This window comes from Zalophus californianus, chromosome 9 (genome assembly GCF_009762305.2).
Source record: "Zalophus californianus isolate mZalCal1 chromosome 9, mZalCal1.pri.v2, whole genome shotgun sequence".
NCBI lineage: Eukaryota > Metazoa > Chordata > Mammalia > Carnivora > Otariidae > Zalophus > Zalophus californianus.
In genome coordinates, this window is record NC_045603.1 from 120,436,104 (window position 1) to 120,447,076 (window position 10,973).

General features: G+C 42.9%; 1 pseudogene; it reads left to right on the forward strand.

The window, feature by feature from the left end:
* Positions 1–10,513: 10,513 nt before the first annotated feature.
* On the forward strand, positions 10,514–10,691 carry LOC113923061 (annotated as a pseudogene).
* Positions 10,692–10,973: the final 282 nt, after the last annotated feature.

A 10,973-nucleotide genomic window follows, 5' to 3' on the forward strand; every position in this document is an offset into this window, starting at 1 on the left:
ATTTGTTGCTTTGGTGTTTGTGGTGTTTGTGAAGTTAGAGGAAATAGTGCACAAGCCCACACTCATTTCTGAAACCAACTGTAATTTCAGGGGTTCCCAAGACCACTTTAAGTTTGAAAATTCCTGAAAAGGACTCACAGAACTCACAAAAGCTGTGTTTTGGGAAGAGGAAGGATGAGCGGGTGTGGGATGATGAACCTTTGGATTCCTGGATGACTACAGGGTCAGCCATGGTATAGAACTGCAGTTATGCTGCTATCAGTTATTGGAGGTAAAAGTTAACAATGGAATTTAGAAATGATGGATCCAGCTCCAAGAATCTGGCACACTAGATGCATACAGAAATGCAAAATAACAAGAAACAAGCTAAATATACAATCCCTTGGTTATTGCTCTCAGCCAAAATGAAAGTAAAGGAGAATGTTGGGGCTGATCTTGACACTGGGCCAATCTTGGATTGTGTCTGACAGAGGAACACCTCTACTTAGAACTGTAAAACAGAAGGCATATAAATTTGCCCTTCAGCCAATATTGATTTAACATGTTCAGTGGAAACCTGTAAGATTACCCTAGCCCACATAGGGTGTTAATTTAAAACAATATAGAATATCTGGTGGACAAAAACATTATTACTTTAATTAATTCCCTGTTAGAAGGTTAGAAGCTGGGGTGCTGCCACAGACAAATTCTCTGTACAGTAACCCTGTGTGGAGTACAGATTGAGGCTAAAGGTAAAAGCCAGCGAGCACCACCCAGCAGAGACCACGGGGATTTGGGACCATAAAATTCCCATTTGAAGGATTAGTAAACTTAATTGAAACTGCCTCTATGACTGAAGGACATAAAATAATCTTGTAACCTGAAATACCCCAAATGTCTTGGGTGATGTTGAAGAAATAGTCTAATGGGGAGATAAGTTCCCAGAAGTATTTAATAATAAGATGGAAAGGGTTTGTGTGAGGACATGTTACCATGGGAATGCTGGGGATTCATCGTTTTGTTGTAAGAAAGCTTTGGCTGAAAACCAAGCAGTGGCTTGTATAGTAAAGAATTTAGTTTTGCCCAAAGAGAGTTCTGGCCTTTGCCTTAGGCTTCTGGGAGGCAATTTCTAAGCCCCTCTCAATGTCATGCCAAAAGGAATGTTTTTGTTTCCTGGGCACTGTGAGCCTGGCCAATGACATGAGTTAAGGTGGGTTCTTTGGGTCATGCCAAATCATCTTGACCTCCTGAGGGGTTGGAGACTGAGATCAGCCATGTGGACAGTTGGCTCTTCTTGTAAGATGGAGTCCCAATAAAAACTCTGGACTCAGGGTGAACTTGCTTGGTTGGCAAGACTCTGTGCCTGTTGCCACACATTGTCACTGGGAGGAGTTAATGCTGTCTCTGATGCCACAGGGAGAGGACAGGAAAGCTCTATGTTTAGACACTGCCCTATGCACCTCCTCCCTTGGCTGATTTTAATTTGTATCTTTTAGCTATGGTCAACCATAACTGTGAGTCTAACAACTTTTAGTAAGTTCTGTGAATCCTTCTAGCAAATGATCAAACCTGAGGCTGGTCTCGGTGATCCCCAAATTTACAACTGTTGTCACAGGAGAGGGTAGTCTTGTGGACTGTCACCTCGAACTTTGCAGTGTCTGTCTTTCCTCTTAGAGCCTTTCTTTGGATATCTGTTGCTATCTGAGCGTCAGCTTGGGTGGTTACAAAGTTGTGCGTGGTACCTATTCACTGTACTTCACAGTAGGCTACTTAGTGGGGAACCTCTAAGTAGGTCTTTGCTCTTGGGCAGGTCAAATTTTGTAAAAAAAAAAAAAGACCCTGTCAAATCCTACATAAGGGAGATGGCTGGTTATCAATGTTCTGCAAGCTGAGGAAAGAAAAGAAGGGTGCCAGTCTAAGTATCCAAGATGTGTTCCTTGGTGCCCCCCAGTCCCAAGTCCCTCTCTACTTACCCTCCAGAAATAGTATCTTTTGTGGGGGTGAGACAGTCACTTGTCTATTGGTAGCTGGAAAGGGAAATGAGGATCTGATTGCTTCTCAAGGAGACTTCCAACAGTCCTCTTCTTTTATTCTCTTTCTCCACTCCACCCCTCGCCCATTTTATTTTTAATTACTTTTTTTAAAAAAATATTTTACTATTTATTTATTTGCTAGAGAGAGAGAGAGGGAACACAAGCAGAGGGAGAAGCAGGCTCCCCGCTGAGCAAGGAGCCCGATGCGGGACTCGATCCCAGGACCCTGGGATCATGACCTGAGCCGAAGGCAGACGCTTAACGACTGAGCCACCCAGGCGCCCCACCCCTACCCCTTTTAGCTCCACTTCCAGTGGTATCTGGTGCCACCCTTTCCTGAACCTTTTGGGGCTTCTCTGCTGTGAATCCAGTTGCTTCTTGGCTTTCTTTACTGTCAGCTTAGGATGTAGTTTTACCAGGGTGTTAAATCATTTGTCACTCAATTATCTGCTTTCCAGCGTCCAACAATTTTGGTACTTTGTTTCCTCTCTTTTTCTCTCTGTCTATGGGTTTGTTTTTTTCATTGAAACCCTTTGGGTGAACTGGGTCACTTCTGTTGGGTTCAGCAAGAGCCAAGTTTAGGATTTCACTTGATTTTGCTTAACATGTTTAGCATTGGGACCAAATGCTTCTAAAAACTGGAAGGAATGTGGGGGATCATATATGGAGTCTGCCCTCTTCTTTCCCACATGGTGAAATTGAGGCCTCAAGATGGGAAGAGACTAGTGTACTCTCATGCAGCTAGCCAGGGACAGGCGCTGGGACTGGAGCCCAGATCTGGTGGTGTCTGGGCTACCAGTCCTTGTTACTATGTCCACTGTCTTCCTGGAGATAATAAGGAAGCCCATCACAGAGCTCAGCCCAAAGTTTTCAACCAGGATCTATAGAGATGTTTTGGAGTTCTGTATATGTTTGGCTCAGATTTCTTTTTTTTTTTTTAATTTATTTAATTATTTGAGAGAGAGAGCAAATGCATGCATGCGTGGGGGAGGGGCAAAGTGAGAGGGAGAGGAAGAGAATCTCAAACAGACTTCCTACTGAGCGTGGAGCCCGACTTGGGACTTGATCCCACTACCCTGAGATCATGCCTTGAGCCAAAACCAAGAGTTGGATGCTTAACCGACTGGGCCACCCCAGATTTCATTTTTTTTTTTAAAGATTTTATGTATTTATTTGACAGAGAAAGATGCAGCGAGAGAGGGAACACAAACAGGGGGAGTGGGAGAGGGAGAAACAGGCTTTCACGCCAAGCAGGGAGCCCGATGCGGGGCTTGATCCCAGGACCCCGGGATCATGACCTGAGCCGAAGGCAAACGCTTGATGACTGAGCCACCCAGGCACCCCCCCAGATTTCATTTTAAAGTAGATTTAAACCACAAATGTTTATATTTTGCTAATTTATACAATAAAGCACTACTTTTACTGGATTAAAAAAAATCCCTTTACTGTTATTTTAGCGTGATTTGGGGAAAGAGTAGAAGTAAATGCACAGGTTCAATCTTCCATGTTTACCCAGAAGTGAAGACTTTGTTTTCTGTAACCTTCCTGCCCTCCACTATGATCTAGGTTGGCCCTGAGGACCTTTAGGGTAGATAATAATGTTCTCCACTTTCTTTTTTAATTTAAATTCAATTAGCCAACATACAGTACATCATTAGTTTTTGATGTAACGTTCAATGATTCATCAGTAGCATATAACACCCAGTGCTCATCACATCTCGTGCCCTCCTGCATGCCCATCACCCAGTTACCCCATCCCCCACCCACCTCCCCTCCAGCAGCCATCAGTTTGTTTCCCCAGAGTCAAGAGTCTCTCATGGTTTGTCTCCCTCTCTGATTTCTTCCCATTCAGATTTCTCTCCCTTCCTCTATGATCCTCTGAGCTATTTCTTGTATTCCACATATGAGTCTCCACTAACCTCTTAGGATGTAAGAGAAAGGCGGCCTATTAAAATGATTATTTTTTAGTTAAGTGGATGATAAGGTTTAAAATTTTTTACTGGACTTTTTAAAAATTGAAGTATAGTTGACACACAATGTTACATTAGTTTCAGGTGCACAACCTAGTGATTTGACACATCTACATGTAATGCTGAGCTCACCACACGTGTGGTTACCACCTGTCACCACGCAACGCTATTACGGTGCCATTGGCTATATTCCCTACGCTGTACCTTGCCTCCCCGTGACATGTTCATTCCATAACTGGAAGCCTGGACCTCCCACTCCCCTTCCACCTGCGAGCTGCCCCCCTCCTTCCCTCTGGCAGCCATCAGTTTGTTCTTTGTACTGGTAGGGTTTAAAATTTTATCCTTGATAATCTGGGTTTATGCTGTTTGATCACGCATAACATGAACAGGGAAAGGGGGATAACAAAGTGTCCAGGGGGAAGACCTAACAGAAGGTAACTATGGAAGAATAAATAGCTACAAGCAGAAAACAATAAAGAGAAAACAGAAGAGAGAAACTGTTCTAGCTTTCTTTTCTCTCTCTTTCCCCCTCTTTTTCCCCTTCTCTTTCTTTTTGTACTTGAGGGGCATAATCCAATTAAGAATTCATTCTTGGGATGCCTGGTTGGCTCAGAAAGTAGAGTATGCGGCTCCTTTTTTTTTTTTTAAGATTTATTTATTTATTTGACAGAGAGAGACACAGCGAGAGAGGGAACACAAGCAGGGGGAGTGGGAGAGGGAGAAGCAGGCTCCCTGCAGAGCAGGGAACCCAGTGCAGGGCTTGATCCCAGGATCCTGGGATCATGACTTGAGCCGAAGGCAGACGCCTAACGACTGAGCACCCAGGCGCCCCTAGAGCATGCAGGTCTTGATCTCAGAGTTGTGAATTCAAGCCCCACGTTGGGTAGAGAGCTTACTTAAAAAAAAAAAAAGGAAAAAAATTCACTCTTACTGCTTAATAATAATAATAATAAACCTCCATTTGAATTTTATCATAGATCTTTGAGGAGAATTAAAGTCTTACAGTTATTCTCTCTTAAGAGAGAATGTTATGTTTGGGGTAAATACCCAGTTGTGCAATTGCTGAAAAAAAAAAAAAGAGAGAGAGAGAATGTTATGTCTCTTAAGTACATTGTTATGTATTAAGAAACACAGCAATTAGAATGTGTGGACCTTGTTTGGACCCTGGTTTGAGCAAACCAACTATAAAATGTCATTTTTGAGCCAAATTAGGATATTTGATTTTGGAGTGGGTATTAGATGACGTTAATTTTATTAGCAGAGCTAATGATATTGTGGTTATATACAGAAATGTCCTCATTTTGTATAGGTGCATAGAGACAATGAAATGAAATTTGCTTGACAATATTAAAACATCACTGCAGGAACATAAAGGAGAAGAATGCCAAAAGGGAGTAGAGGAAGCAAGTGTGGCAAAATGGCCATACCTGAATTTGGGGAGGAGTTCACTGTATTATTCTGTTTGTCATCTTTCATAATAAACAGTTTAAAATGATATTTAGAGTTCTACCAGTTAACTCTCTGCCAGTTAACTCTACGGCCTGTACTACTGAAAAGATTTTACTGTGCCTGCAATAAATGAAGATTCAAAAGCATAAAAAAGGGCACATGTAAACAAGAAATGAAGATATGGATGCTGACCCTACCTGGGAAAGGGAGCTCTGGAACACACTGACAATCTGTAGAAACAAAATGAGAATGATAATGTTAGCAATACAAATAAGAGCTAACACTTACAATGACTAGGGCATAGCCATCTTGCTGCTACGTATGAGGTCCTGTGTTTATCTCACTGATATGACCCCACAGGCTTATGAGCTAGATACTGTTAGCATCACTTTTTTACAAATGTGGAAACTGAGGTACAGAACTTTTAAGTAACTTGCCCAAGGTCCCTTGCCTGGAAAATTGGCAAGCCAGGATTTTCATCCTGCCCAGAGACCATATTCTTTACCTTCAAAAACCTGGCCCATAGCAAAATAATTGTTTTTGGAATGCATAAAGCCATGGCGATTTTGACCAAGGAGCTTTTTGCTCAGTGCTTTATAGAGATCATTTATGTACATTTGGGGTGTCTGGGTGCACAGTTGGTTGAGTGTCTGACTCTTGATTTTGGCCCAGGTCATGATCAAGTCCTGGGTCGGGCTTTGCGCTCAGTGTGGAGTCTGCTTGAGATTCTCTCTTTCCCTCTCCCTCCGCCCCTTCCCCTGCTAGCAACACACATACACACTCTCTCTAAATAAATAAAGAAATACATAAAATCCTAAAAAAATTATTGTACATTTAGTTATTTATTTATTTTTTAAAGATTTTATTTATTTATTTGACAGACAGACAGCAAGAGAGGGAACACAAGCAGGGGGAGTGGGAGAGGGAGAAGCAGGCTTCCCCGCGGAGCAGGGAGCCGGTCCCAAGACCCTGGGATCATGACCTGAGCCGAAGGCAGATGCTTAATGACTGAGCCACGCAGGCGCCCCAAATTACTGTACATTTAAAAAGTAGAAATGCACCTGCAGCCCATCTCCTGTGCGTGTAGTTTCTGGAAATTTGTAGGATAACTATGTTCATATTTTTCATCTCTAGCATTTGTGATTTGATTTTTCCCGGGTGGAAAATATGTCCTTTCTCACACAGTAGTGAGTGCCAGGTAAATTCTGTTCTTGGGCCGCCCAAAGGGGACTTCTGGGAGAAGGCGAGGGGTTGGCTAGAACTGCAACATTTGACACCAGCTGGCTCCCCTACACGCGGGGCTTCGTTTACACACATTTTAACACTATTTTTTCCCCATGGCGACAGAATGATTGCAGAAATTAGCTGCTTTTGAGTAAGACAACAGTGGATGAAACTGATTTTGCCTAACACGTTTAGCACTGGGACCAGAAGCAAACACGCTGAAGACTGGAAAGGGTGTGGGGGATCAGAGCCATCCACACCTACGATTCAGGTAGTTTTAAAAATCACTCATATTTCTACTTTTTTTCAAAAGAGCACTTGGATGAAACTGTTGGAGAGACGCCTGGGTGGCTCAGTTGGTTAAGCGCCTGCCTTCGGCTCAGCTCATGATCCCAGGGTCCTGGGATCAAGTCCCACATGGGGTTCCTCGCTCAGCGGGGAGCCTGCTACTCCCCCTGCTTGTGCTCGCTCTCTCTCTCTCTCTGACAAATAAAATCTAAAAAAAAGAAAAAAGAAAGAAACTGTTGGAAAGTGAAATCTATTTGGGAAAGTAAAAGTGACCTCTAAATGAGCTCTTCTGTTCATTCTGACGTGTTCTGTCCACTGCACACAATGGGCCCACCGTTAACAGTGCTCTTCCCACATTAAAAAAAAAAAAAAAAAAGTGTCAAGTGCTCTTTTGAAAAAAAGTAGAAATATGAGCGATTTTTAAAACTACCTGAATCGTAGGTGTAGATGGCTAAGAACGACTCAGGTATGCACTCCATGCCTGTGGTTTCAACTCTGGGACTTTTGCATGAGTAGGAAGAGGAAGAACCAATTTTCTTGGAATAAGATCAAAGATGTCCTCACCCATGGTTAATGTCACAGTCTTCGCTAGCCAGCATCTCAATTGTGAATATTCCAATGGCGGAAAGAGAAGAATGAAAATAAAAACAAGGACAGAGCAAGATGGAGGAAGATTATAGGGTGTGCCGACAGAGTTTATAGCAAAAGGAAAGCAGTGGAGTCCCGCTCAGGACAGAGGTGTGTGTAGGGTAGAGCTGCAGGTAGTAATTGAAATTTATATAGACTTTGGCTAAACTGTGACCACCACCCACATTATCCCCATAATCTCCCAGGTCAGATGTGCCATTCAGTGTGATATGCTCACTCTCACAACAGGGGCTACAAGTTAGAGAGAGCTCCAAGGTGGTTACTGAAATGCCCGATGAAAACAAAGGACAAAAAGAACACTTTGATGCACAGAAAGAGCAATCGGAATTGGTTTGCTGGAGGGACTCTGGACGCAGAGAGGTGGGGGGCGTTCCCCCCACAGGCCTTCTGGTCACCAACTACAGGATGTAGAGCAGAGAGTGTTTTATGAGACCATATGTTAGTGACTGCATTTATCCCATGATATTGCAGATTTTCTTTCTTTTGTAGTCACATAGGCATTCCCTATATGGCTACTAGTGTCATAATAATCAATAAAAGTGATCATTTACTGAGTGATTACTGTAACAGACACATGACTTGGGAATCCCCAAAGGAATGGATGCTGCTCAGACCAAAATGCCAGAGGCACACTACGGTATTACCAGTCTCATTCAACAGAAAAAGAATCCGAGTCTCAGAGGGGTTAAGTAACTTGCCCAAGGTCACACAGCAGGTATATGAAGAAGCCTTCATCTGTCTGCTTTGTAAGCTCGGGCTCTCCATATGAGTGGGCATATCCAGGAGGCACATTTCTGGGAACTGTGTCTTTTGAACACATTTGTATAGGATATTATCATCTTAACACATTTAAATAAAACATAAAGTGTACTTTGTTTCCACTGTTTCTATCAGGGTACTTCTGGGTTCCAGGTTCTGAAACTTTCCTCTTCCCACAAATGAGGCAACTAACTTCCTCCCTCACCTCCATTGTGGGCAGAATCCTTTAATTCGGGTCCTAGCCCGTGAATTTAAGGAAACGTGGCCCAACAAACAGGGACTAAGCACCAGTCACCGTCTCTGTGCCTCTGTTCTTTGGTTTGGTAACCTGGTGTTCTTTCTTTCTTTTTTTTTTTTTAAGATTTTATTTATTTATTTGTCAGAGAGAGAGAGCACAAGCAGGGAGAGCAGCAGAGGGAGAGGGAGAAACAGGCTCCCACTGAGCAAGAACCCCGATGCAGGACTTGATCCCAGAACCCTGGGATCATGACCAGAGCCGAAAGCAGACACTTAACCAACTGAGCCACCCAGGCATCCCCTGGTGTTTTTTCTCATCTAGTCCTGTTACTTGGATTTTTAGCACCTTGTGTCCAAGTTCCCATCTCCATCACTTGCTTAGATCCTCGGCCTTCAGGGACTTAGATACTCTTGCTTTTGACAGTTCCTTCCAGAAGCCTACAATCTCACACCGAGTTCTTAAATCTGGTCGGGCCTGGGATTCCTGCTGCCTGACTTACGCTTTGCCTTGCAGGGCCTCTTAAGGTACCTGGTCCTAGATTCCTGTCCCCACATTTGGCCTGTCCGTGGGTCTCCCCATGAACCCATGCTGGATTTTTCCAATGCTGGCCACTTGCCTAGATCACCACATTTTCTCTATTGACATGTGTTTAGACTGTCAAGTTTTGCATGCTGGGTAACTTTCTCTAGGCCCCAGAAGCTTTCTTCTTCTTCAAATGTGGTCCTACCCAAATGGGCAAACTTGTATGGAGTCTTGTGGCCTTCCTTTCTCCCCTCCCTGGCGTGGTTAACCAGGATCCTTATAGCAGGGTTCCAAGTTGTAAAGTTTTCTTTACCTAGAAATGTTCTTTCTCTACCTCCTCCATTTTTGCATATGCAAATCCAACTGATCAGTTAAGGAGCAGCTCCAAGGTCACACCTTTTTGAAGTGTGATCCCACAGCTGGCAATAATATTTCCTTCCTTTGTCATCCAATAGCATTTTATTTTTAATCTCTTTGATGGTACTGATTACAAGCTCACATGTATTAGGTTTAATTAAACTATAAGCTTCTTGATGTGAGGTGGCACTGCAAAAACATCTATAAGTGAGCTGGCACCATGACTGGCTATAGAAGTCGTCTAATAAATGCTCATCAAATGAATACATACTTTGTATAGCTACTTTTCTCTTCTTTAGCTTCAAGCAGTGGAAGAAACAAATAATGAGTCTCAAATTCTAGTCTTAGCATGGCTACCTACCTAGTCCGCCAACTTACCGAACTACCATAAAGTATCTTTATCTCAGTTTGTCCATTGAAGAAGTAGTACTAGAAATACTTCTAATGGAGGGCACCTGGCTGGCGCAGTCTATAGAGTGCGTGACTCTTGATCTTAGGGTTGTGAGTTTGACCCCCACATTGGGTGTAGAGAGTACTTAAAAATAAAATCTTAAAAAAAATACTTCTAGGGGCGCCTGGGTGGCTCAGTCATTGGACGTCTGCCTTCGGCTCGGGTCATGATCCCAGGGTCCTGGGATCGAGCCCCGCATCGGGCTCCCTGCTCCGCGGGAAGCCTGCTTCTCCCTCTCTCACTCTCCCTGCTTGTGTTCCCTCTCTCACTGTGTCTCTCTCTGTCAAATAAATAAAATCTTTAATAAATAAATAAATAAATAAATACTAAGAACAAAGAATGCATTTATAAAAAAAAATACTTCTAATGGATCATGGGTAATGTGTATACAAGAATAGAGATGTCCTATATAGGCTTTGCGACAGGATAGATTTCCTACAAGTTGCCCTTGCCAAGATTGGAAATAAAATGAGGTCCAGAACAGGAATGGTGTGAGGTTGGGTATAGAAGCATAATGGACTGCCCGACTGCGGGGTAGCTGCATACGTTGAAGGACACAACCAGCGGAAATGGTGCCTTCAGCAAGACTGAAATCATGGCAGGTCCAGAAACTGATGCTCAATTCCATTTCACTTGGTATCAAAAAATATTTCAACTCTTATACTCTCACAAGTAGAATGAATTGTGTACTGGCTACATATGGAGGCATTGCTTTGATGATCTTATACTTCAAGTTAAGGTCTAAAAAAACACCAGCTGTGAAAGCAACATAAACGAATTTTAACCTGTACCTCATCTGTTAAGTTCCCATGCCTGGAAAAGCTAATGCCAACTCGTCATGTGATACTCAATTTGTACAATAAATTATGAATCTGGAAAAAAAAAAGAAGCATAACGGACTGAATGCTAATGTCCAGTCTATGATGTTGAAAGCGGAGCTGGGTTGGGGGTCCAGACACCATTCTGTGTAGGGAAATGGTTATAATCAGATTCCATGGATTAATTAAACCAAAGTCATATATGTAGAAAAGGCAGAGAGGATGGGGCACTGTGGA